A 21,588-nucleotide genomic window follows, 5' to 3' on the forward strand; every position below is an offset into this window, starting at 1 on the left:
GATCCTGCCATTTGATGCTAATATTATCTTTTTCTAGATGAGAATACTGGAGCTCAGAAAGACTAAGAAATTCAGTCAAAGCTTATTCAGATATTATCTAGAAGAATTTAACCATACTTTCTCAACCCTCACAGAAAAACAAAAATATTTGAGCACATAATTCTTTTGAGGTATAATTCTCACACTTAGCTACTCTATGTATGGCTAAAAGAGTACCATTAAATGGATACAGTGCAACACTGAGTTTTTTCCTTTCCTCTGAGTGGGCCAAAGTTGTCCACAAATTGAAAAAGGCATGGGTCAAGAGAGATATAAGGAAGGGAAGAAACGAACACACCTTTGAATAATTGTATAAAATGTTGAGTCATTTGTGAGAAGTTTATGAGTCAATTATGAATATATTTCTACTCCTTTCATGGGCTTAGACTGTACAATCTCTGAAAATAATTTATTTAGGGGCGCCACGCTAACATGGCTCAACACTTATTCACTGGCCCAATCAAAGGAGGAAACAGGTTCGTCTGAAACCCATGCTGATGGACAGAACCTAAAGAGAAGTTGCTCGAAGGGCCCATGCCTCACCTGACCTGGGTTGTGGAATATCTAGCAGCAAGTCTTTCTCCCTCCAGGTCATTTTATGGAACCTGAAGTTTGACAGTTAATCCTGTTTAGCAGAATCTCCCAGATGATTGCTTTAGAGCTGTAGTTCTCATCCCTGGCTGCATGTTGGAATCACCTGGGAGCTTTAAAAAATGCTAAGGTTTGGGTTCCACCTTGCAGAGATTTGGATTCAGCGGTCTGAATATCAGTATTTTAGAAGCTCCACATTAGAATTATCTGTCTGAGGATCACTGCCTTAAGCCTGTTGTGCTTGTACAGCCTTGTCTGATGGCACCGTGGAAAAAAGAAAGGGCCGTGGCAGTACTGCATCTCACTCAACGTGACCCTTTCCGGGTGAGAAGTAGTAACATCCTTTCTAGTGGAGGGTGTCCTACAGTTCTGCAGACTGCAGGGTGTCTGCAGTCCCCAATACCAATGACCTGCATTAAGGAGATGGAAAATGGTCCTAGGCCAGATGTAGAAGCAGTTTAGAGAAGCACAGAGGCTGGGAAGCAATATTCAAGGAGAGATGTCAGGAGCCATTTTCAAATAAGTAAATCTAAACTCACTGCTTTTTTCAGCACATTTTAGAAGGAAGCTGAGGTTATAGTGGCAAAATCAGAAATCAGTCTCAAAACCTGGGTTCTTTCCACTGTACCACAGTCTTTTTCCATGACTCATAGCCTAAATCTTAAATATATATGCTTCAAGCCCAATGGCCAAGCAGATATACTCATTTCCTTGTACCCTCTGAGCTTTTTACTACCTGTGAGCTCATTTCACACTCTCTTATTTAATGCTTCCCGCCTCCATTCCATTCATTAAGGTGTAGATCAAGTTCAACCTCCCTCTGAGGTCTACCCCCAAATACCCCAGCCCTCATTGCTGCCTCCCATCTAGATATCAAATTTTGTTTTCAACTGGCATCAGATGGACAGTTGTTACTTAATGTCTGCGTGTGCTTAAGTTCTATTTCTACAATTAGATTTTAAGTTTCACTTGAGTAGACACATTGTTTTACTTCTTTTGTGGTGCTCATATTCCTTGGCAGAGTGCCAGCCACATATTGGGTACTTCTGAGATATATGACTAAGTGATGGATTTTAGGTATTAATAATCCTCAATCTTTTCAAGGAAAGTACATAAAAACAGGTAAGACAGAGTCCCAAGAGGTAATATGATAAAGAATTATTATGTTAAACTTAATAAATGAAACTTTTTAATGAGAGTGGCATCCTTGCTGTGCACCTGTGTTCAACAAATGTGTAATCACATCATAAGCACAAGACACCCACCCGCAACCTAACATTTAGACACGACATCATTCTTTCCTATGATTCAGTTAGATTATTTCACCATTCAGCTATCTATGACCATTTGTTCCAGAGTTTTCCTTTCTTGTTTTTTTTAACCATATCCTTGATCTTCCTCCTTGTTTGAAATCTGTGGCTTCAATATATTTTCTTCTTTACTAGAAATTCTAACTCTCAATGTACCACTGCAAATCTGGAGTTTGAAAGAGAGCTTCTGGGGCATTGAGATAATTTTTCCCTCTTTTCCAAGAGCCAAGTTTCTTCCCCCAAAATTTCCCAAATGCCACAGCCAATTAAGACCTGAATACCTCAATGAATTCCAAGGAAAAATGCCACTTTGCTCGACTGACCTCACTGTTGGGACTGTCTTGCAAAAGGCTACTTGAACATTTGTTTTTCTCCTTTTGAGAAAATACTACCACTAGATTGTTTAAAATAATTTGCTATTACTCCAGTTCTTTTTAGCTACAATTTCAAAAGTTTCTTTTTTGTTTTGTTTATATAATATTACCCTTGCTAGATCTTACTAGTCCCTCTCTTTTTATTTAGGAGAACTGAGAAGAATGCCTTCATTAAGCCAATGAAGGGTGTTTTGCATTCAAGACTCACACCCATTCTATGATAGAGCAATGAAAGTTTGGCCACGGTTCAACCTACATGGGAATTTTGATTACAGAACATTGGTTATCCATTCTAGTGTGCATCCAAATAACCTATGGACCTCTGTGTGTCTGGTCCATCCCTCTGAGATGGACTTAGAGAACCCTGCACGCCATCAGTTAACAATTTTGCCTTTTAAGAAAACAGATGGGTTTAATAAACTGTGACCATTGTTCTTAACTCACCCAGATCTCTCTGCCCCTTCTGCTGAAAATAAACTACGTGTTATAGCAAGGGAGAGCATGTAACATTCGCAGAGTTCCCATTCAAACTCCAGCTCTATTTAGATATGAGTTCTCATTGTGTTAGGTTTCCATTAGATAATAAAGAAAAACAAGGCCCTTAGAGTAAGGAAAGAGGTAAGAAGGTTATGGTACAATATTCTCATGAACCTTCAATTTCTGGCTCTATGTACAAGCGTATAGACCTCTTCAACACAAGAACAGTTGTTCAGTTGCCTGCTGTTTTCTCTCCACCAACAGTTTGATTGTCAGCTGTGTGCAAAACTCCTCTAGGAATACCCTGTTACTAGGAAAACCAGCTCTGCTTACAGTACAGGACTGTATTCACTCATGTCAAGAGGCTGGATAGTTTGGGGTATCATTTGTTTATTACTTAATATCTTGTTTAATAGGAAAAAAGAAGAAAGAGCAAACCATTTGTTTTCTGCTCTGTGATGTCCTGAAACCTGTGTTTCAATGGGATTAGATGATTCATGGTAAGACCTAGCCCATAGAGGGTCCTATTTAGGTCTGACAACAGCAAGACGAGGTGCCAAGATATCTGAAGTTTTAAAAGCTCCACAGGTGATTTCAATTTGTCCCAAAGGTTTAAAACCTCTACCTAGAATCACTTGAGGAGTTTGTGAGAATGTGTGCTGTCTTCTGTTTTAGTTGAGAGCTGCCTAGTAATGGAGCACAGAGAGAGGACTGCCATTCGCCAGACTCACTCCTTAATTTCACAGTCATTGTGGAGGCCCTCCTGAGTGCTGGCATTCTATTAAGTTCTGTTACATCCACAGTCCCTGACCTCCAGAAGCCTACAGGCGAGTATCTTTCCCTTGGGTGGTACTAGCGAAAAAGAGGTAGAGTTTTCTAGTTACTCCTTGGTTTAGGTCTGGGCACTGTTACTTAGTAACAAGTCATGGAACCTCTGGGACCTCGGTTTCCTCACTGGTAAAGCAATGATAATAAGGCCTTCACAGCATTATTGTAAGTATTAAGTGTGATCATATATAAATATGCATGAAAAAATTTAAGGTATTATTTCTATTGATTCTCACTCAGATTCTTTTTCTTTAACCTCTTTTTTGTTTTCTTTATCTTTTCCATTTAGTCAGAGACATTTCAGCAATTCCAACTCCATTCATGACTCACTATGCAGACTACAGGAAAGGAGTTAATATTTAGTCCTAGTTTTCTTATCTTGCTAAAGTGGGTATCAGACTCTAGGAATGCTACAAAAATAATTTTTAAAATAAAAACAAGGTTTTACATAGTATAGTGTTTTCCATCACTAAGATTCTATCATGAATATATCTTTGTGATCCCAGAAACTTGCTTTTAGCTACATTAGTCACGGCTTTGGAAACTGCCTCTTGGGTGTGGACTGTGTTTAATTCAGGGTTAGCCACTTTTGCCAGCTTCCCATCTTGTACAAATCACTTGCCCCATTTGCATGGTCTCCTTACCTTTGTGCTGTAGAGCCCCCCTGGAAGATGGGGAGGATACTATGATGCTATTTTGATATGGATATTATTTATTACAAATCCAAATGGAATACAAATCTGGAGTCAAGAAAAACAAGGGTGAAAGAGAAGTTAAAGAGTCAGTTTTGTCGTGCTGGACTTCATCTAAGATCCCACTCACTTTATACCTCTTCTATAGCAATTGACATTTTTTAACTTGTATTAAAAGTATGTATTTATCAGCTTCCTTTTGCTACTAGAATAAATAACTATGAATTCAGTGACTTAGACAAAATTTTTTAGCTTTCAAGTCTGGAGGTCAGAAATCTGCCATGGTTCTCACTTGGCGAAAATCAAGGTGTGAGCAGGAATATATTCCTTACTGCAGACTCTAGGGCAGAATGCATTTCCCTGCCTCTTCCAGCTTCTAGAGGCCACCCCCAGTCCTTGGCTCATGACCCCTTCCATCTTCAAAGTCAGCAACAATGATCTGTCTGATCATTTATAGCCCCCTCTCTGATTTTAAGGAATCATGTGATTAGGTTGAACCCACCCAAATAATCCAGCTTAATCTTCCCCATCACAATGTCTGTAACCTTTGTCACATCTGCAAAGTCCCTTTTCCCATGTAGGGTAACATATTCACAGGTTCCAGAGATTAGGGAGTAGACAACTTTGAGTGGCTATTAATCTGCCTACCACATGTATGCCTGTTATTTCTTCTCCTAGACTGTAAGCTTCTTGGGGCCCAAAATGTGTATCTGACCTGTTGTTGTACTCGCCACAGAATCAGTCCAAGTGTACTGCATACAACAAAGAGTTTATCTGGCTTTGGTGAATGATCCAGCAGAATTCAAAAGTTTTAGATTCACTGGAGCAAATGGCAAACTCATGGGGTTTCAAGAATTCCGGAAAGAATGACTATTTAGGTATTTCCAAATCCACTGGAAAATTCACGAACACTTAAATAATTTTGTAAGTATAGGATTACAAAAATTATTTTTTATCTTCAGTGCTTATCCATGATTACAGTTATGTGACCATCTTACATATTCCAGGATGCTGTGATGGTGTTACTTTCCAGCTGGATTTCTATCTGTCAGTAGAACTTATGCCTGAGTGTTTTGCAGTGATGATAAGCAAAAGTCAACAATTAGAAATAAGGTGCCACAGGAAAGACTCAGTATTGCTTATCAGATGTCAGCCATAAAAAGGTCAAGGGGAAATTAAATATTAAGGGCAGGCTTGGGTTCTTGCCCTAGGTAATTAACTTGTTGATAATTTGCAATGTTCACTTCTTGTAGAATTGAATGTGATGTGTTGCTAGACTCCCCAAAGGAGTAGCTTTTAAGAAATGTGTCTTATATGGTTTGCATCACACAGAGTTCTGCAAGCTGTGCAAGGCAGTTACAGACTCGGGAATCTATAGCTGGCAAGAAAAATAAATATTTCCGTATTGCATTTAGCAATTGCTATGTATTAAGGTAATTTTGTTTAAAAATTATTAAGGGCTTTGTAGCACAAAGACCCTGCTAAATTACACAAAAAGGATTAGATTTAGGGGGTGGGGTAGACTGAGGGATATTGGATATGCAAGCACAGATGGTCTTGATCAACTCAGAACACTCCAGAGCCGAGAGGGAAATGTATGTTTTGTGTGGTTACATATGTTGTAAAGAAAATTGCCCCTGGTTCTTTCCTGTAAGGAAGTACAAGGAGGGAAGGGAGGGAAGAGAACAAGATCATGCAGGGAAAGGTGAAGCAGACACAAGAGCTGCATATGTAGCAGATGTCTGCCAAAGGGAGGAGCAAAGAGAGGGTAGGGAGACAGGGGAGCCAAATTCCTTCCCTGGCACATCAGTGACCAATGAAAGGAGGGATCTTCTGTGCCAAGGATCATGGGCGCTGAGTGTGTATCTGTTCTATGAACATTTACCTTGGAATCTAGATGTAACTCCTCAGCTACATTGACTGGTATGGCAAACAGCTCATCTTGCCATGAGGAATACGTTTATACAGAGATGTCTCTAATCTACCCAAATCCTTTCTTTTCCCCAAGGACCTCAGATACCTGGGAAGGGCATGGGCAACCTTAGTGATTCTGAACTCTTTCTAGGCATTACCTCACATAATCCTAACAAGTATACTATGAGGTAGGTTTTACAGTGTTGAGGAAATCTAGGCACAAGAGGTTAAGTAACTGGCCCAGGATCATACAGCTAGTTGCAAGCAGATAGTCTGGTCCCGGATGCCCACTTTTAGCCCTTCCCTGCCTCCATCAACACTCTATGGTCTTACTTCTTTAAACCAGTGAGCCCCTTGAGAAAAGTAACTGTGGATTTTCATCTTTGTAGTCCCCATAGAACCTGTCAGAACATCTATCCACAAAATAGATGTTTCATTTTATAGCAAATAAATCATTTACTTAAGGTTCTATATCATTTGTCAGAAACTGGAGAAAGCCCAACTCTTATATTTCTGTTAACAGAGATGTGTTATAAGAAGTACAGGAACCAGTCTCAGCAACTCCACAGCCAAACTGATAGAAAACTGGGGAACCAGTTGGAATGCAATAGTGTCTTTAATAATCCACAGCTCTGGTGAAGCATGGCAACCCCAGTGATACTCTGCCATGTTCATGTTCAGTTTCCCCTCTGCCTTGTTCTCTACTTATTCTTGCTGCCTTCAGGCTTTTACCCTTTGGTTGTGCCATCTATCTTCTTTTTTTTTTTTCTCCCAAATTCTTTTCCCACTACTGACTCCAACTTTGTACATCTCTCCATCAGATTCCAAGTGACCAATATGATGGGATCAGTCATTGGACCATTTTGTTGAGTAGAGTTCTCCAGCTGGACCCCTTCCTGGACCTTGCCCAGTCTATAGATGACTGCCTTTGGGTTGGGCCACATTCTTTGGGGGTGAGTGGGGAATTATAAGATATAAAGTACAGCAATCTATGGATGGAGAACCACCCTGAAGGGAGCCATGGGCTTGGAAGGGACTCCAATGCCTCTCAGAAGGGTATATCATTTGGTTTGTCTTATAGAGTCACATTGAAAATGGGCAAAGTTATATCCCCAAGAGTTTTAAAATCTAAGAAAATGCAGTGTCCCAGTGTATATAACAAGACAACGGGATAGACTAAGAACAACTTTGCAAACAGTACTTGGAGACCTAGACTTTAAAGTTGCACTAAACATGCTTTGAAAGTGTTGAGATGAAACTTGGATGATTTATCCTTCTTCAGAATTCATTTATGGAGTCAGTTAATCAAACTTCAAAACATGGTAAAAATAAAAACAAAAAGCCTGTAACATACTGTATGTACAGTTATTCTAATTGCCAAGGGACTATATGGCTTTTTAAAAATCACAATCCTAATGATAAACATAGTATTCAGTCTTGGCACAATATAAATCAAACTCATTTAAGAAACTTAGAAAGTACGGAAATAGTTACAAAGAGCATTCTTTTTTGTCACAGTCTTAAATTTGCAATTCCCTGTTCCCTTTCAGAATGCCATATGGAAAAGAAACATTTTAAATGGGTTTCTAAAGAACTGCATTTGACATGAATACCAAAAAACTTCACAAAACCACTAAATATTTGGCTAGCATAGAGCCTATTGGAGGATTTAAGAAGTCTGAAGACAAATTGTTATGTTAAGAGAAAAAGTCTTCAGACCATGGCTGACCTATCAACTGACCAATAACTTTCTCCACCGAATATTTAAACCACCCAACCTTCAGAACTAGAGACTTCCCTAATTAAACAGCTTCCCCCCCCAATGGTTTGGAATGGGTCAGCAAATTGCTTTGGTTCCCCTGGCATGAGCATGCAAAATGTCTGATCTGGCCAGCCATCCAGACTGCTTTCCCATACATCAGGGATCCAAAGTAATTTCACCAGACACTCTAAAGTGCAATTGCAATTTTCCAATTTCCATCTCACGTATCTTCCTAGAAAACAGAGATCTACACATGGTCCATAATATGTTTGCCCATGGACTGAAGACATAGATAGATCTTGGAGGATGTCTCAGAAACCCAGGAATGGGTATACTGCTAGCGACAGTGCTAAATGAAGCATCTTTCATATTGGGCATTGGTGAACAATTGCAAAGTTTAAATAATAAAAAAGGGATTCATATTTGGGATTACAGTTTGAACCTTTTTGAAAGGGCGTCTAGTTGTAAGAACATAATGAATTCAGAAACAGTAGGTGACAAGGTGTTACAGCAATAGGGGTATAATGGACATTCCTGAAGCCATAAGTCCTTGTAGAATTTTCATATAAAACATCCTTAAATTTCAAATTTCAAGTCGGCAGTTTCAGTAAAATTGTGTATGTCAAGGAAAAATGTATCAACGGTGGGTTCATATTCTGATTTCCTTGGACTTTGCAGTGATGTGAATTCTGCTGTTCTCCTTAGAATGCCGGCCAAGACTGAAACATACTTGTTATAGAATTTCAGATGGTAACAAAACCAGTCTAGGTTATTCATAACAAATGCTGTGAGAGTTGAAGACATGCCACTTTAACTGAATGGAGAAAAACGGGGCATCTTTCTGAATATCAGTGGAGAAATCTGTAAATACTTAGCCATTCTTCAATCTGAGGTCTCATGTGTGCCTTAGACTTCATGCTACTTTTTATGAAAAGAACCATTTGTCTTTTGGGCATAGAGAGAACAAGGTTTCCTACACCCCCACAGATCCTTGCTTTTTCAAAGCCTGGTCAATATTTGTTGGCCACTCTTATTCTCTGACTTAATGGTGGCTGCCCGGAGTTGAGCTTCCTTTATGCTCATATGTCCATTGATGAAAGCTCTGCCTCAGCGGGGGGCAAGAGAACAGGAAGTTCAAGGCCACTGTCAGACTCTGCCTCTGTTTAGCGACTTAAGTAAACACCAGCCTTGTTCCACATGAATCACTGCCCTCTGTCTTTGGGGGTTGTAAGTACCCAGCTTTATTGGCCTGCTGTGTAGCTGACATTTCTAGCACTATCATCTTTTGGAACCTAGCTGTATTTCATCTGGTTAAGAATGTCCATGGTATGATATTGCAGCATTTTGTACAGTTCTGATTTGTCTTAAAAAATTGTTAAAAGTATATTCTAGACTTATCTGAGACATATTCCCAGGACTGGAATCACTGGGTCCCACCCAATTTTAATACAGCCAGAGACTTTTCCAGTATATCAGTGTACACTCCCATCAGAGTTCTACCTCCCCACATGCTTGCCAACATTTAATATCTACTTTCTAAAGAAAATGAATATTTTATGGCTATCTTAATGATTATTTTTCTGACTTTGAACGTGTAATGAGCATTTTTCAGATTTTCTAAGTATTAGAATCTCTCCATATATTTGTCAACCATTTAGGAAAACCTTTCTATGAATCACTGATTCATATCCTTTGACCAATTTTCTATTAGTTTAAGCCTTTATGTTTTAAAAGTTTTTTCCTCTAAGTTCCCAATATTTTCTATATTGTTTCTTTTATTAATTTAATAATTTTTCACATGTAAATTGTTAATATATATGGTTTCCAACTGTATGTATGATAATCCAAGGGTCAAATTCTAGATTTTTCATATATAAAGACACTTTCCTAACATGACCTACTAAGCTATCACTTCCCCATTAATTTAGGGCAACAGTTTTACGATATTTCAAATTCCCATATAAACATGTGTCTATATCTGAGATCTCTTTTCTATTGCAATATTTAAATGTCCCTGGGGCATTATTATAATATTTTTATTACAGTGGCTTTGTTGTATGTTTCAAATATGGATTTCCCCCCTACTTTTCTTTTAAAAAATTGTGTGCAAGTTGTACAATTTTATTCCTCCATATAAATTTTAGAACAGTTAATCATATTTCTCAAAAAAAAATCCATCTAAAATTTTGAATGTATTTAATTAAATGTATAGACTAATTTGGGGAAAAAATGGCAGCCTTATATTTTTATCCCATCTCTTAACATATTATACCTTTTGAATTACTCATATTTTGATATGCTGTTTATTTTAACTTTTAAAAGGTTTCTGTAAAGGTCTTGTACATGCTTTGTTAGGATAAAACTCAGATGTTTTATACTTTGTTATTTTTATTGTATTTATTTCTATTATGTTTGCTAATCATTTATTACTAATATAAAGAGAACTACTGATTTTTCCATTGATCTTACATCTACATGTTTTACTAATTTTTTCATCAGGTCTTATAAATTTTTAAATCTTTTTTTATTGTTACTTCTGCCTTTTTCTTGTCTTATGATTTTGACCAGGACTACTAAGTCTATGTTAACTAGTAGCTGTCAGAGTAGGCATCCTTATCTTAATCCAGATCTTAACGGAAATGTATAAACTGTCTCAATTAATTATTAGTGAATAGTAATTTCCTATAGATTTTTGGTATATTGGTATTGAAAGTCTCCTTTCAAGATTAGGAAGTTACCTCCTGTTTGTGAACTTCAAATAGTTTATATAAAAATTATGAATTGATCTTCACCAAATTTATTTCCAACATATCTTGAAATAATTGCTTTTGACTTTCTTTAGTCCACTGATATCATGATTTACTTCTGATGTTTACCAAATATTTAAGGAAGGATAACCCATATGTCATACAATGATAGTCCTTACTTCCTCGGATTGTTATGAATACAAGCATTTAGAAATGTAACTGGAATAAAGTAATCAATACATATATTGTTATTTTATAATTGCAGTTGCTAATAAAAATATTTAAAATGCAAAAAAAAAAAGTATATTCTAGAACTGTCCTGCACAGTATGGTAGCCACTAGCTACATGTGGCTATTGAGCCCTTGAAATAGTGCTAGTACAAATCCAGATGTCTTTTTTTTTTTTTACATCTTTATTGGAGTATAATTGCTTCACAATGGTATGTCAGTTTCTGCTTTATAACAAAGTGAATCAGTTATACATATACATATGTGCCCATATCTCTTCCCTCTTACATCTCCCTCCCTCCCACCCTCCCTATCCCACCCCTCCAGGTGGTCACAAACCACCGAGCTGATCTCCCTGTGCTATGCGGCTGCTTCCCACTAGCTATCTATTCTACGATTGGTAGTGCATACATGTCCATGCCACTCTCCTGCCCTGTCCCAGCTTACCCTTCACCCTCCCCATATCCTCAAGTCCATTCTCTAGTAGGTCTGTGTCTTTATTCCTGTCTTAACCCTAGGTTCCTCATGACATTTTTTTTCTTAAATTCCATATATATGTGTTAGATATGGTATTTGTCTTTCTCTTTCTGACTTATTTCACTCTGTATGAGAGACTCTAGGTCCATCCACCTCATTACAAATAGCTCAATTTCGTTTCTTTTTATGGCTGAGTAATATTCCATTGTATATATGTGCCACATCTTCTTTATCCATTCATCCGATGATGGACACTTAGGTTGCTTCCATCTCCGGGCTACTGTAAATAGATCTGCAATGAACATTTTGGTACATGACTCTTTTTGAATTATGGTTTTCTCAGGGTATATGCCCAGTAGTGGGATTGCTGGGTCATATGGTAGTTCTATTTGTAGTTTTTTAAGGAACCTCCATACTGTTCTCCACAATGGCTATATCAGTTTACATTCCTACCAACAGTGCAAGAGGGTTCCCTTTTCTCCACACCCTCTCCAGCATTTATTGTTTCTAGATTTTTTGATGATGACCATTCTGACTGGTGTGAGATGATATCTCATTGTAGTTTTGATTTGCATTTCTCTTCTTCTTTCTCTTCTTTGGAGAAATGTCTATTTAGGTCTTCTGCCCATTTTTGGATTGGGTTGTTTGTTTTTTGGTATTGAGCTGCATGAGCTGCTTATAAATTTTGGAGATTAATCCTTTGTCAGTTGCTTCATTTGCAAATATTTTCTCCCATTCTGAGGGTTGTCTTTTGATCTTGTTTATGGTTTCCTTTGCTGTACAAAAGCTTTGAAGTTTCATTAGGTCTCATTTGGTTTTTTTTGGTTTTATATCCATTTCTCTAGGAGGTGGGTCAAAAAGGATCTTGCTGTGATTTATGTCATAGAGTGTTCTGCCTATGTTTTCCTCTAAGATTTTGATAGTTTCTGGCCTTACATTTAGGTCCTTAATCCATTTTGAGCTTATTTTTGTGTGTGATGTTAGGGAGTGATCTAATCTCATAATTTTATATGTAGCTGTCCAGTTTTCCCAGCACCACTTTTTGAAGGGCTGTCCTTTCTCCACTGTACATTCCTGCCTCCTTTATCAAAGATAAAGTGACCGTATGTGCATGGGTTTATCTCTGGGCTTTCTATCCTGTTCCATTGATCTATCTTTCTGTTTTTGTGTCAGTACCATACTGTCTTGATTACTGTAGCTTTGTAGTATAGTCTGAGTCAGGGAGCCTGATTCCTCCAGCTCGATTTTTCTTACTCAAGATTGCTTTGACTATTCGGGGTCTTTTGTGTTTACTTACAAATTGTGAAATTTTTTGTTCTAGTTCTGTGAAAAATGCCATTGGTAGTTTGATAGAGATTGCACTGAATCTGTAGATTGCTTTGTGTAGTAGAGTCATTTTAACAATGTTGATTCTTCCAATCCAAGAACATGGTATATCTGTCCATCTATTTGTATCATCTTTAATTTCTTTCATCAGTGTCTTATAATATTCTGCATACAGGCCTTTTGTCTCCTTAGGTAGGTTTATTCCTAGATATTTTATTTTTTTGTTGCAATGGTAAATGGGAGTGTTTTCTTGATTTCACTTTCAGATTTTTCATCATTAGTGTATAGGAATGCCAGAGATTTCTGTGCATTAATTTTGTATCCAGCTACTTTACCAAATTCATTGATTAGCTCTAGTAGTTTTCTGGTACCATCTTTAAGATTCTCTATGTATAGTATTATGTCATCTGCAAACAGTGAGAGCTTTACTTCTTCTTTCCGATTTGGATTCCTTTTATTTCCTTTTCTTCTCTGATTGCTGTGGCTAAAACTTCCAAAACTATGTTGAATAAGAGTGGTGAGACTGGGCAACCTTGTCTTGCTCCTGATCTTAGTGGAAATGCTTTCAGTTTTTCAGCATTGAGGACAATGTCGGCTGTGGGTTTGTCATATATGGCCTTTATTATGTTGAGGAAAGTTCCCTCTATGCCTACTTTCTGCAGGGTTTTTTTATCATAAATGGGTGTTGAATTTTGTTGAAAGCTTTCTCTGCATCTATTGAGATGATCATATGGTTTTTCTCCTTCAATTTGTTAATATGGTGTATCACGTTGATTGATTTGCGTATATTGAAGAATCCTTGCATTCCTGGAATAAAGCCCACTTGATCATGATGTATGATCCTTCTAATGTGCTGTTGGCTTCCGTTTGCTAGTATTTTGTTGAGGATTTTTGCATCTATGTTCATCCGTGATATTGGCCTGTAGTTTTCTTTCCTTGTGACATCCTTGTCTGGTTTTGGTATCAGGGTGATGGTGGCCTCGTAGAATGAGTTTGGGAGTGTTCCTCCCTCTGCTATATCTTGGAAGAGTTTGAGAAGGATAGGTGTTAGCTCTTCTCTAAATGTTTGATAGAATTTGCCTGTGAAGCTATCTGGTCCTGGGCTTTTGTTTGTTGGAAGATTTTTAATCACAGTTTCAATTTCAGTGATTGTGATTGGTCTGTTCATCTTTTCTATTTCTTCCTGACTTAGTCTTGGCAGGTTGTGCATTTCTAAGAATCTGTCCATTTCTTTCAGGTTGTCCATTTTATTGGCATAGAGTAGCTTGTAGTAATTTCTCATGATCTTTTGTATTTCTGTTGTGTCAGTTGTTACTTCTCCTTTTTCATTTCTAATTCTATTGATTTGAGTCTTCTCTCTTTTTTGCTTGATGAGTCTCCCTAATGGTTTATCAATTTTGTTTATCTTCTCAAAGAACCAGCTTTTAGTTTTATTGATCTTTGCTATCGTTTCCTTCATTTCTTTTTCATTTATTTCTGATCTGATTTTTATGATTTCTTTCCTTCTGCTAGCTTTGGGGTTTCTTTTGTTCTTCTTTCTCTAATTGCTTTAGGTGCAAGTTTAGGTTGTTTATTCGAGATATTTCCTGTTTCTTAAGGGAGGATTGTATTGCTATAAATTTCCCTCTTAGAACTGCTTTTGCTTCATCTCATAGATTTTGGGTTGTCATGTCTCCATTGTCATTTGTTTCTAGGTATTTTTTTATCTCCTCTTTGACTTCTTCAGTGATCACTTCGTTATTAAGTAGTGTATTGTTTAGCCTTCATTTGTTTGTACTTTTTACAGATCTTTTCCTGTAATTGATATCTAGTTTCATAGCATGTGGTCAGAAAAGATACTTGATACAATCAATTTTCTTAAATTTACCAAGGCTTGATTTGTGACCCAAGGTATGATCTATCCTGGAGAATGTTCCATGAGCACTCGAGAAAAATGTGTATTCTGTTGTTTTTGGATGGAATGTCCTATAAATATCAACTAAGTCCATCTTGTTTAATGTAGCATTTAAAGCTTGTGTTTCCTTATTTATTTTCATTTTGGATCATCTGTCCATTGATGAAAGTGGGGTGTTAAAGTCCCCTACTATGAATATGTTACTGTCAATTTCCCCTTTTATGGCTGTTAGTATTTGCCTTATGTATTGAGGTGCTCCTATGTTGGGTGCATAAATATTTACAATTGTTATATCTTCTTCTTGGATTGATCCCTTGATCATTAAGTAGTGTCCTTCTTTGTTTCTTCTAATAGTCTTTTTTTTAAAGTCTATTTTGTCTGATATGAGAATTGCTACTCCAGCTTTCTTTTGGTTTCCATTAGCATGGAATATCTTTTCCCATCCTCTTACTTTCAGTCTGTATGTGTCTCTAGGTCTGAAGTGGGTCTCTTGTAGATAGCATATATATGGATCCTGTTTTTGTATCCATTCAGCCAATCTGTGTCTTTTGGTAGGAGCTTTTAGTCTGTTTACATTTAAGGTAATTATCGATATGTATGTTCTTATTCCCATTTGCTTAATTGTTTTGGGTTTGTTATTGTAGATCTTTTCCTTCTCTTGTTTTTCTTGCCTAGAGAAGTTCCTTTAGCATTTGTTGTAAAGCTTGTTTCGTGGTGCTGAACTCTCTCAGCTTTGCTTGTCTGTAAATGTTTTAATTTCTCCATCAAATCTGAATGAGATCCTTGCTGGGTAGAGTAATCTTGGTTGCAGGTTTTTCTCCTTCATCACTTTAAATATGTTCTGCCAGTCCCTTCTGGCTTGCAGAGTTTCTGCTGAAAGATCAGCTGTTAACCTTATGGGGATTCCCTTATGTGTTATTTGTTGTTTTTCCCTTGCTGCTTTTAAAATGTTTTCTTTGTATTTAGTTTTTGACAGTTTGATTAATATGTGTCTTGGTATATTTCTCCTTGGATTTATCCTGTATGGGACTCCCTGTGCTTCCTAGACTTGATTTTCTGTTTCCTTTCCCATATTAGGGAAGTTTTCAACTATAATCTCTTCAAATATTTTCTCAGTCCCTTTCTTTTTCTCTTCTTCTTCTGGAGCCCCTATAATTCGAATGTTGGTGCATTTAATGTTGTCCCAGAGGTCTCTGAGACTGTCCTCAGTTCTTTTCATTCTTTTTTCTTTATTCTACTCTGCAGTAGTTATTTCCATCATTTTATCTTCCAGGTCACTTATCCATTCTTCTTCCTCAGTTATTCTGCTATTGATCCCATCTAGAGTATTTTTAATTTCATTTATTGTGTTGTTCATTGTTGCTTGTTTCATTTTTAGTTCTTCTAGGTCCTTGTTAAATGTTTCTTGCATTTTGTCTATTCTATTTCCAAGATTTTGGATCATCTTTACTATCATTATTCTGAATTCTTTTTCAGGTAGACTGCCTATTTCCTCTTCATTTTTTAGGTCTGGTGGGCTTTTATCTTGCTCCTTCATCTGCTGTGTCTTTTTCTGTCTTCTCATTTTGCTTATCTTACTGTGTTTGGGGTCTCGTTTTTGCAGGCTGCAGGTTCATAGTTCCCATTGTTTTTGGTGTCTGTCCCCAGTGGCTAAAGTTGGTTCAGTGGGTTGTGTAGGCTTCCTGGGGGAGGGGACTAGTGACTGTGTTCTGGTGGATGAGGCTGGATCTTGTCTTTCTGGTGGGCAGGTCCACGTCTGGTGGTGTGTTTTGGGGTGTCTGTAGACTTATTATGATTTTAGGCAGCCTCTCTGCTAATGGGTGGGGTTATGTACCTGTCTTGCTAGTTGTTTGGCATAGGGTGTCCAGCACTGTAGCTTTCTGGTCGTTGAGTGAAGCTGGCTGCTGGTGTTGAGATTGAGATCTCTGGGAGATTTTCGCCATTTGATATTATGTGGAGCTGAGAGGTCTCTTGTGGACCAGTGTCCTGAAGTTGGCTCTCCCACCTCAGAGGCACAGCAGTGACCTGGCTGCAGCACCAGGAGCCTTTAATCCACACGGCACTGTTCACCATCCCTTGTGAAACCAGAAGAGCAGCTTTCTTATGGAATGATGAAGAACTTGTAAAGATAAAACACCAGTATCCAATTGCATCATCTGGCCACATGCCTTCTACATCAATCAAATATCTGCAGATATGGTAGCCAGTCCTGTTTAAACCATGAGTACAGTGGACACCAATAAGTGTGTCATTATCTTTATTTTCTTTCAGAAACCCATTAACAGCACATTGGAATTTAAAAATAGTGTCATCTTCTGGCACCTGATGCCCAATTGTACAAATTTTTAAGTAAGGAATAGTTTCTGGTAAGTCCTCTGGCTTATAATAGCAGCGAGTATATGTTAAGTCAATAATCAGCCCAAGTTCTTCATTCTGTTCTTGGATTTTGTTAAAAGAGATCCAAGGGGGAAAAACATTCTTTTGGAGCAAGATTCTTTTCAAAACTCTTTTTTAAAGGAACTTTGAAAGCAATGAAACGAGTCCCAGGCATCCGCTGTTCAGCTGGGAGATAGTCTTTCCACCTTTCCGTGATGTGCTTTCCGCCTTTCCTCTTGGCCCCAGATGTCTTGTAAGTGTAAAACACACATTGGGGCTTCCCTGGTGGCACAGTGGTTGAGAGTCCACCTGCCAATGCAGGGGACACGAGCTCATGCCCCGGTCCATGAAGATCCCACACGCCGTGGCGTGGCTGGGCCCGTGAGCCATGGCCGCTGAGCCTGTATGTCCGAAGCCTGTGCTCTGCAACGGGAGAGGCCACAGTGGTGATGGGCCTGCATACCCCAAAAAAAAAAAAAAAAAAAAAAACACAAAAAAACAAAAAAAACACAATACATTGAATATCAAAAACTTACTACAAAAAATTAATGTAAAAATCCCAATAATGTTTACATCATTACATGGTGAAATGATAATATATTGACTATATTGGGTTAAATAAAAATACAATGAAAACTGGAAAAAACAAAAAATGTTCATGGATGAGAAGACTGTAAGCTGAAGCTAGTGCCTAGTAAATGACAGAGCCCCACAAATGTTGTGGAAGATTGCATGAAGTTTATATGATGGCTATTACTTTTTTTTTTTTTTGCGGTACGCGGGACTCTCATTGCTGTGGCCTCTCCTGTTGCAGAGCACAGGCTCCGGATGCACAGGCTCAGCAGCCATGGCTCAAGGGCCCAGACGCTTCGCGGCACGTGGGATCTTCCCGGACTGGGGCACGAACCCGTGTCCTCTGCATCAGCAGGCGGACTCTCAACCACTGCGCCACCAGGGAAGCCTGATGGCTATTACTTTTGTAAGCCTAGAGGGGAATGGAACTTGTTCCTTAGGGGAGGACATTCTTGTCATTTAAGGCTGTAGTGTGTAGCCTTGGATAATCACGCATAGCATAAAGACACTTAATGAATCTGGTAAAAGATAGTGGGGAGGACAGCTGAACAGTGGGATGGGGATGGTGGGAAGGATGGGAATGGATGGAAAGTTTCCAGAAATAAATTTTACAGTAGTTCATGGCTACTTCTGTTCTCCCAATCAACCTCTCATCTTGGACTGAGCAAAGAACCCCAGAGTGGAGGAGAGCAGTGGAAGCAGATCAATGAATTCTCCATTCTGTATTATTTCCAACCCTTTGACGAAGTGTTCTAGAGATATAAATACACGTATGTGTATGCAAGTCTCTAATAGCTGCCAAGGTAGATGTGTTTAATACACCTTATTCTATATTTCAAAGCTAGATTACCTGTCAAGGCCTCTTTTTGGCTCTCTCGATCCATTATTTTATAGTTCTTCATGTCTTCAGTGCTCTTTTTATTTCATTCATTTGTATTCTTCATAGCATCCTGGTGATCCATACTGTTAATTCTGTCTGACAAATGAAAATTGGACTTGGGGAAACTATGACTTGGGCAATTCATCCCAATAAACAGAGATAAGACCAGGAAGCAAGCTTAGAAGTTTCCGGAACACATCCTGTTGTGTAAGCTACTAATCCCCAAAATAGCTGCTTTTTACCATCCCTACTTTTTGTTTCATTTGCATTCATTCAGGATCTTTTTGTTGCGAGGCCCCACTGGCCTGTGGTTATTCTGAATTAGAAACTCTTAAGCATTGTTGATCTTTCTGAGCTTGGCAAAGTGTCTCTGGGGAGTGTTCTAAGAGAATAAAGTATGTCCTGTCATGTAACTGTTGCTGAAGAAAAGACAGAGGACTCAAAGCCAGGAGTTCCTTGCTATACATAAGCCCCGTGACCTGGGTGAATCCTCTTGGTGCCATAGATTCTCCATCCGTATTCTCTGCCTCTCCTAATCTCACAGGGATATTATGCAGCTAAATGAAATGAAATTATTTTGACCTACTTGGATTTGACGAGCTCTTAGTTCTCTTCCAGTTCTGAAATTCTATAGCTCTTTACGGTGGGTAGAGAAGTTGAAAAAAGAGAGCCAAGAAGAGATTTTTTTAGAAGATCTATGTTTTTTATTCCTACTAGTAAACAGGTGATGACAGCTCTTCAGCTCCTATCTCAGCCTTGTCAACAAATCATTCAAGTGTAGGAATTTTATCCCCAGAGGTATTGGGGGAAAAAAATCATTGGTCTTTTTAGTCCAGCTACCAATGCTGCAGTTTCCATGAACGGTGTATGCTTTGGTTGAGGATTTGAAGCAGTATCTCTGGCAATTCTATACCTCCTACAGGGAAAATACAGGTGACTCTGTTTCTCAGTGTTAATTTACTCCATTCTTTTCTTCCGTCCTTTTTATATTTCCTCTCTCCCACTGAACTTCCTTTCTTCCTCTCTCCTTGTGCAAATAGCTCTTTCCACTTGAGTTTGGCTCACCTATAAGATCCATTGTCTACAGATCATTGACCTCTTAGTTCAAATTCTTACCAAATGGGAACTGGATAACTTAATCAGGTCTTGGGATACTCTTTCCTCTTGGGTTATGGGTCTATTTGGGTTAGAATCAGCTGTAGGAGGTGGAAGGCATGGGGGCCTTCCACTCAGGGACCATAAACAGTGCAGACTGTAATAGATCTACTTTGGTTTTCAGTCTATAATAAAAGAACTCTTCCACAAAGCTCAATACCTAGCTTCAGTTATAGATGATAAACATTGTACTTTGAACACACACTGTATCTAGAGTCAGGAAGTCTTTGTTCATAATCCTGGCTCTGCCTCTCCCAAACTATGTGAATTTCTTATTACCTAACAGTTTTACCATCTGCAAAAGGGGGAGAGGATGATAATAATAACTTCTACGCACCTCACAGGATTGTTGTGAAGAAAATATGCCAAAAATGTTTATAAGTTTGTGAATTTAGATGCCATGCATTTATATATATTTATATATATTTTTAATATATTTTTCCAGTTTTATTGAGATATAATTGATGTATAACACTGATTAGTTTTAAGCATACAACATAATGATTTGATATACATATATACTGCAAAATGATTACCATAATAAGTTTTGTTAACCTTCATCACTTCAAATAGTTACATTTTTTTCTTGTGATGAGAACTTTTAAGACCTACTTTCTTAGTAACCTTCAAATATACAGCACAGTATTGTTAACTATAGTCACCATACTGTACTTTTTAGCCCCAGAACTTATTTATCCTATAATTGGAAGTTTGTACCTTTTAACCACCTTTACTCATCGGTATTTTTTAAGTTTTTATATCTTTAACATTTGTTCTATCTTCTGTAAATCATACTATGTATAAAATATAAATCATACTCTATGCTCTTAACCCTTATTTGATCATTTGATTGCTCAGTTTACTTCTTCCACACACCTAGACCAAGGGGGCTTTCTCTAACAGCATCTAAAGAATACTTGCATTGTAGCTTCTTCCTCTGCTTTTCAGCACTTACATTACATGCTATTATATCATATATTTAATTGTTTACTGATTTATTTTCTGTTCCTGTTTTTAGATTTGAGCTTGCTTAGGGCAGGGTCTTTAGCTCTCTTCTTCATTTCTGTATCCTTGGTGCATAGTATTTTCTTGGTGTATAACAGATGCTTAATAAATATTTGTTAGTAAATATTTACAAATATGAATGAATGTCCAATAAATAATAATTAACTGCTAACTTCTCTCCCTGCTTCTGGTTCTATTCTTGGGCTCAAGTGAAGTATTTTTATAGAAATACCAGCATGGACTGAAGGAGCAAACCATTCTACAGTCAGTCTATATACATTTAGAGAAAAAAGGAACCAAATCTCTGTGGAGGTGGAATGTCATTTAAAAAATTGCTTTGGCATAGATTTTGAGAAATTGGCCCTATGGCTCTAGGTGTTACTACCATGGTCAAATCCTATCCATAGTAAAACTTCACCCATTCACCTGCACTTGCAAAGTATATAGTTATTATTGACTCTTCATGTTAGCATGTAAGTCTCATGGTCTGGGGGCAAGCAATCAAAATTCATTCACGATGCATGTAGTATGTGATATGATTTCCCTTTCCACCAAAGCAAATGCTCAGAGGGTAAATAGAGGGTAAATAGCAGACACAGTTTTTTGATCTGGGCATGGTATTTTCTTTTCAAGTTATTTACATGGTAGATAAAAGAACGTGAAGGAAAATCAAAGCCATGTTGTCACATGCAAGCTGCTCTAGAGGTGAAGCAAAGCAGTTACCTGTCCTGCCTTGAGAACTTGTTGCTGTCTCAGCTTGTTTTCTGTCATCTGGGACCAGGTATCTGAGAAGGTTGATACGATGAAAGTTATTCCTAAATAAAAAACAAACAGAAAAAATCAAAACTCCATATGGTGAGATGTGCCCAAGGAACACCTGAATGTCAGACATATAATCCATGATAGTTTTTCCTTCTGAATCAGAATAGATGCCTGTCAT

At 37.9% G+C, this 21,588-nt stretch overlaps 1 pseudogene; it reads right to left on the reverse strand.

Moving 5' to 3' along the window:
* Positions 1-935: 935 nt before the first annotated feature.
* On the reverse strand, positions 936-18,510 carry LOC109547780 (RNA/RNP complex-1-interacting phosphatase pseudogene; annotated as a pseudogene).
* Between the last annotated feature and the right edge of the window lie 3,078 nt (positions 18,511-21,588).

The sequence above is a fragment of the Tursiops truncatus genome, chromosome 4, assembly GCF_011762595.2.
Source record: "Tursiops truncatus isolate mTurTru1 chromosome 4, mTurTru1.mat.Y, whole genome shotgun sequence".
NCBI classification, from domain to species: domain Eukaryota; kingdom Metazoa; phylum Chordata; class Mammalia; order Artiodactyla; family Delphinidae; genus Tursiops; species Tursiops truncatus.